Source organism: Lycium ferocissimum, chromosome 1 (genome assembly GCF_029784015.1).
Source record: "Lycium ferocissimum isolate CSIRO_LF1 chromosome 1, AGI_CSIRO_Lferr_CH_V1, whole genome shotgun sequence".
NCBI lineage: Eukaryota > Viridiplantae > Streptophyta > Magnoliopsida > Solanales > Solanaceae > Lycium > Lycium ferocissimum.
In genome coordinates this window covers 49,146,229-49,151,634 of record NC_081342.1, presented here as the reverse complement: position 1 = coordinate 49,151,634, position 5,406 = coordinate 49,146,229, and positions in this window count along the sequence as shown.

The window sequence follows — 5,406 nt, the reverse complement described above, 5'->3', positions numbered from 1 at the left end:
ACTTTTTATGTGTTTAGTTCTAGTAGCATGGTATTAATTAGTTTTAGTGTTAGTTTACATTTATGCTATTGAAGTTTATGTATGTTTAGTGTAGTTTAGCTCCTATTAGGTAGTTTATTTGCTTAGTAACTTGTATTGAAGTCATTATGGGTATTTAGATTGAAGTGTGTCTACTTTGGTGTCAATTGTTGATACAGTTTTGGTGTCATTATATAGTTAATCTACTTAAAACCTCCTTAATCTATGATTATTTGTTGTAGTTTCTTGTTGTTTTGAGTATGACTTTGATATAATCAAGCTTAGATTAGTTCAGACCTTGGTCCAATACCACTATGTAGAGTTGTTTATTCATGTTCACCTTCAGTCCAACATCACTGTGTGATTTATTGCTCATGATTAACCCGGTTAGCTTGTTTGGACTTATATTGGCCTACCAACCCACATAGTGTTGACTTAACAGTACCATGTGATCTTAATATTGAATTTAGCTTCTAGTTTTAGGCAAAACATGTTTTAACTGAATCCTTTAGTTGTTTCTTTGGATTGGTCTACAACATTTGTTAAGATTAAAATGGTTAATATGATATGGTCAAGTATTAATCTAAGCATAGGCTGCCTAAAGTGATTAATGTGGTCAATATTGTCACGACTCAACCAGAGGGCCATAGCGGGCACCCGGAGCTAACACACTGATCACCTCTAAACATACATCTCATAAACATTTCTGGGTGGACCACAAAGATAGCTCCTGGATATCATGATCTGTAAGGACATATATCACAATATAACGGCACGTCTCTATATAACCTTCAACAGTTATGTCCATCATCACCAGCCGACAAGGCTACTAAAATGTTATACAATGATATGGACTGGTAGGGTTATGAAATGTCTAACTATACACACATGTCTACGAGCCTCTATATAGAATACAAGTGACCATAAGGACAATTACCAATAGACTGCAGCTCTGAAGTAAGTGGAGTGCTCCTGAGAATCCGCTGATAAATCACCTACGGGTCAAATCCGTGTACCTGTCTACCTGCGGACATGAATGCAGCGTCCACAAGAATGGACGTCAGTACGAACAATGTACATGTAAGGCATGAATAACAACATAATAAGAAATATAGAACATAACATGAGATAAGGATAACCTGTATGTCTGATTGCCTCTTAGGGCGAACATCATGCATGCTTAGTCTTTTCATAAAAACCTTTCTCATACATGTATAACATATTAGTGCTGCGGAACATGCAGCCCGATCCATAACATATTAGTCTTTGCGGAACATGCAGCCCGATCCATAAATATTTTATATTGCCACGGAACGTGCAGCCCGATCCATACCCATATATCCCGCGTCCGGGACGATGTCATGATATACTAACTGATCAGATGGCTACTGTCACGCCCCAAATTTGGAGAGGCGTGATTGGCACTTGATGCCAAACTAGGCCCCGAGCGAACCACTCTAAATCTGAAACTCTGCTAAGGCCTACCCGCACACCGACAACATCAACCAGCTGGCGAGGCCGTAATCTGGATATATATATAAACAAATGTTGTATGTCTCGTCTGAACTGGGCACACATACACCCAAAATATATATACACAACTGAACAAGCCGATAAGGCTACTATGTAGGCTGAATAACAAAATGAGAGCCAACATGGCTACATAATATCCCAACTACATATAACTGTCAACAGACCTCTAGGAAAACGAGCTGCAGAAAGGACAGGACAAGGCCCCGTCACACCCATATTTACATGTCAAAATAGCATACCACCAAAGGGACTGCAGCTCCGGACCAAGTGGAGTGCACTGACTGCGGGTGAGTGGAAGGCCTACTAAGTTGAATCGTCTGTCCGACTACCTGAACCTGCGGGCATGAACACAGCGCCCTCAGACAAAGGGACGTCAGTACGAATAATGTACTGAATATGTAAGGGAAGATAACAACTTAAATGAAATAACAAACTATACTTTGGATATTTCAAGAAAGTATCTGTAGGTGCTCTACCTGGGTTGCCTCTCATCTGAGGTAAGATAACATCACTCTATAGATATAACTTCGTGACTCGAAGGTCAGGCATAGATAACATAACTCCATAAATAAAACTCCATGACTCATAGGCCAGGTATAATCAACTCCATGACCCGTAGGTCAGGTATAAGCAACTCCGTGACCCGTCGGTCAGGTATAATCAACTCCATGACCCGTAGGTCAGGTATGCTCATCTCCGTGACCCGCCGGTCAGGCAACAAATCCATGACCCGTAGGCCAGGCGATAACTCCATGACCCGAAATCCAAGCGATAACTCCATGACCCGTAGGCCAGGCATAGACATATAATGATAACTCGAAGGCAACATAATAGCCTATGAACAACATATCCACTAATTATACCTCCTGACATTCAATCATCTCATATAACTCAACTATTCTTATACTAGCTCTTAACTAGAGAGGAGTACTACACTAGGGTTATGGTAACCTAAGTATCATCTTCGTGATTAGCACACCTTTGTGCGAATACTCAAAAAGGTCTCAATAGTAGGAATCTTAAGAAATGGAATCATCATCATTGTTACCATTATAGAAAATTACTCTTTAGCATCATAAGCACTTTGAGAATCATGAGCTTCGGGCTTTTTGGAAATAAGGATATTATAGAATCCATGTATGCCTTCATAAGAAAAAGAATCATGCCTTTAGAAAGAAAGGAATTAGCCTTAACATACCTGGAAGCTTACTTCTCGACTTTTCCAACTTACTTTCTATCTTGAAATCTACATAAGATTATTCGTAGTCCCGTAATCAATATATAAATCCATTCATACTATTGTTATGCTCATTATCATATGCTTGTCTTAAGCCTTCAAATTAAATCCTCTTAAAATTTGCCGAAATTTAGGCAGCATCTCCCTTGTTTATATCCCTAGCCCGAAATCACAATACCAACAAAACAAAAACTACAAGAGAACCAATATCAACAACATCATTATCAATACCAAAATATTCCATAAAACATCCCACGCGATGTTTGTCCAATTTCTCAACCAATAACTTTATTATACAACCATTTAATCACTCTATCTTCGCAAATAAACCAAAAGTAATATTAATAAGGGGAGATTCATACCTTATTTTTGTTAAAACAGCGATATATTCAATATCCACCTTGAATCCACCGCAAAACCATACTAGAATCACATCTATGCATTATCCGAGCTTCGATTAATACTCCGCCACTTGAAAATCACTCAAACCCTCAAATTTTTTATGTCATAATTTCCCTTTATGTTGCTAAGCTTTAAAATCTGATTTTGGGTGAAAAATATGGGGTTTTTCCCCTTTTATAAGGTTTAAAAGTCGGGTCGGGGTCACTGTAGTTGTACTGTAGCTAGTCGGTACTGTAGCAGTTACTGTAGCACGCGTTTCTGCTTTGTCAGCCTAACTTGTAATGTCCATAATTCTCTTCTCCGATGTCGTATCGATGAGCAGTTTATTGCGTTGGAAACTATACTCGACGAACTTCATTTTAGGCTTTTGTTTCACTTCAAAACACTTCATATGCTTATTCTTCCCTCAATTTGGACCAAAATTTTCACACGAAACTTTACCCATCCTTTCTCCAAAGTCGTACCACTCCATTTCTTTCGCTCATTTCCTTATAAAAACTTCCGGTATACCTTATATACATCCTTCACTCATTAAATATACTTAATAATGCTTGCTCCTTATATTCCAAAGTGGTTTTACTTAACCATAACTCAACGTACTTATGTTTCAAATTTGATAAGTGCTTCTTCGAAGATACAAAGTGTAACATCCTTCCTCCCTTAAAAACATTCGTCCTCAAATGTTGTAGGAGAGCTCGTTCTGACATTGATGCCAATATTCTCACCAGCATTTGCTGGTATTTACTTTACTTACTTGCAGTCATATTCACTCATTCAGAACTGGAGTTATTCGCAACTTATGATCCTCTTCGCGGTGCCTTGGAGGCTATACACCTTAAGTTAATAAGTCGTAACCATAATTTGTAGACTTATGATGCTATATCGATTTGTTGGAGCGACAATCCTCTCTTGCTGCAATGTTACTCTATCTCTTGTCTACATACCATTCAGCTGTGTCAGCACTGATTGATTCTGCTCCACTAGTTAATATTTCTTACCCCTATTGGGTTTTCTTACACTAAATCGGTGGCATTTCCAGTCTTCTTTACTACGCGTAGTACTCAATAATTCCTTATACTGAAGCGCCTCAATTTCTGATGATTAATCTTCCTTGGATTCCTTGATTCCTTTGTATGAGCAATAACATGGTTTCTTCTTAACATATACAGTTCTTCCTTGTGCAATTACAAGCTCATCATCCTTACGTATATATAGACTCTATATGCATGCTTTCACGATTCCTTTGGTGTTTCTTGACTACTGTTGATTTGCTATCAATGGGGGTATTCCCGAGTTCACCGAATTCCTTGCCCAATCAATTCATGGATATTATTCTCCTCCTTTTGTGGCTAAAATTTATGTGTGTACTGACGGTCGTCTCTTTTTCGTATCCCTCGGCTGCCGACTAGCTCCTCATAGTTTATCATCCGCATTGTCTCTTCGACTTCTGCCATTTACATCCTCATATACTCGTTTATCCAATACTTATCATATACTTTTATCCAATTTTGTTCTTATCTTCCCTTTATCCCAATATACCAGAAATTCTTGTTTCTTTTATCTCCCGTATCCTTCTTACGCTTCGGATGTTTTGTGCCCTCATCTTCTTGGGATTTAACTTATTCTTCCCCCTTAAGGATAACCTCAGAAACTGATAATGCAGTATCCCTGGCTTTCCTGTAGCAACTGAATTGATCCTTGCGGTATTTTATCTTCCAGCTAATGTCACACCGAAATTTCCTTTCATCCATATACTTTACTTGATCCTCTCTTGTTCTTGATAAGGCATTTTATGCTCGGTCTGGCTATCGGTAATTATTGTGCTTATTCCAAGAATATCTCAAATCTCTTCTTCAAGGATCCTTTTCTTTCAACTTATTCTTAAGGTTTCTAATCCATTAATTTGGCTGATAAATTAGGGATAATTTGGAAATTTGCCGAAATGTGAACCAGGCTCCTTATCACGCTGCGAATTCAAATCATTTCACTCTTTCCGTTGTCTGCAGTTTTCAATCATAGACATTTCCTTTCTAGAAGAACCATTATTTTGCTTGTTCTATGAGAGTTCATTGTCGCGCCTTTGTTCCAATCAGATGTGTCATTTCTCTATTACCTCCTTTGAGGTTCTTCGTTGACTCTTGGCCTTCGCTTGATTTTTACCTGATAAGTCTTCCCCATAATCTAGCATACCATATTTGTTGTTGAGTTTATCAGTC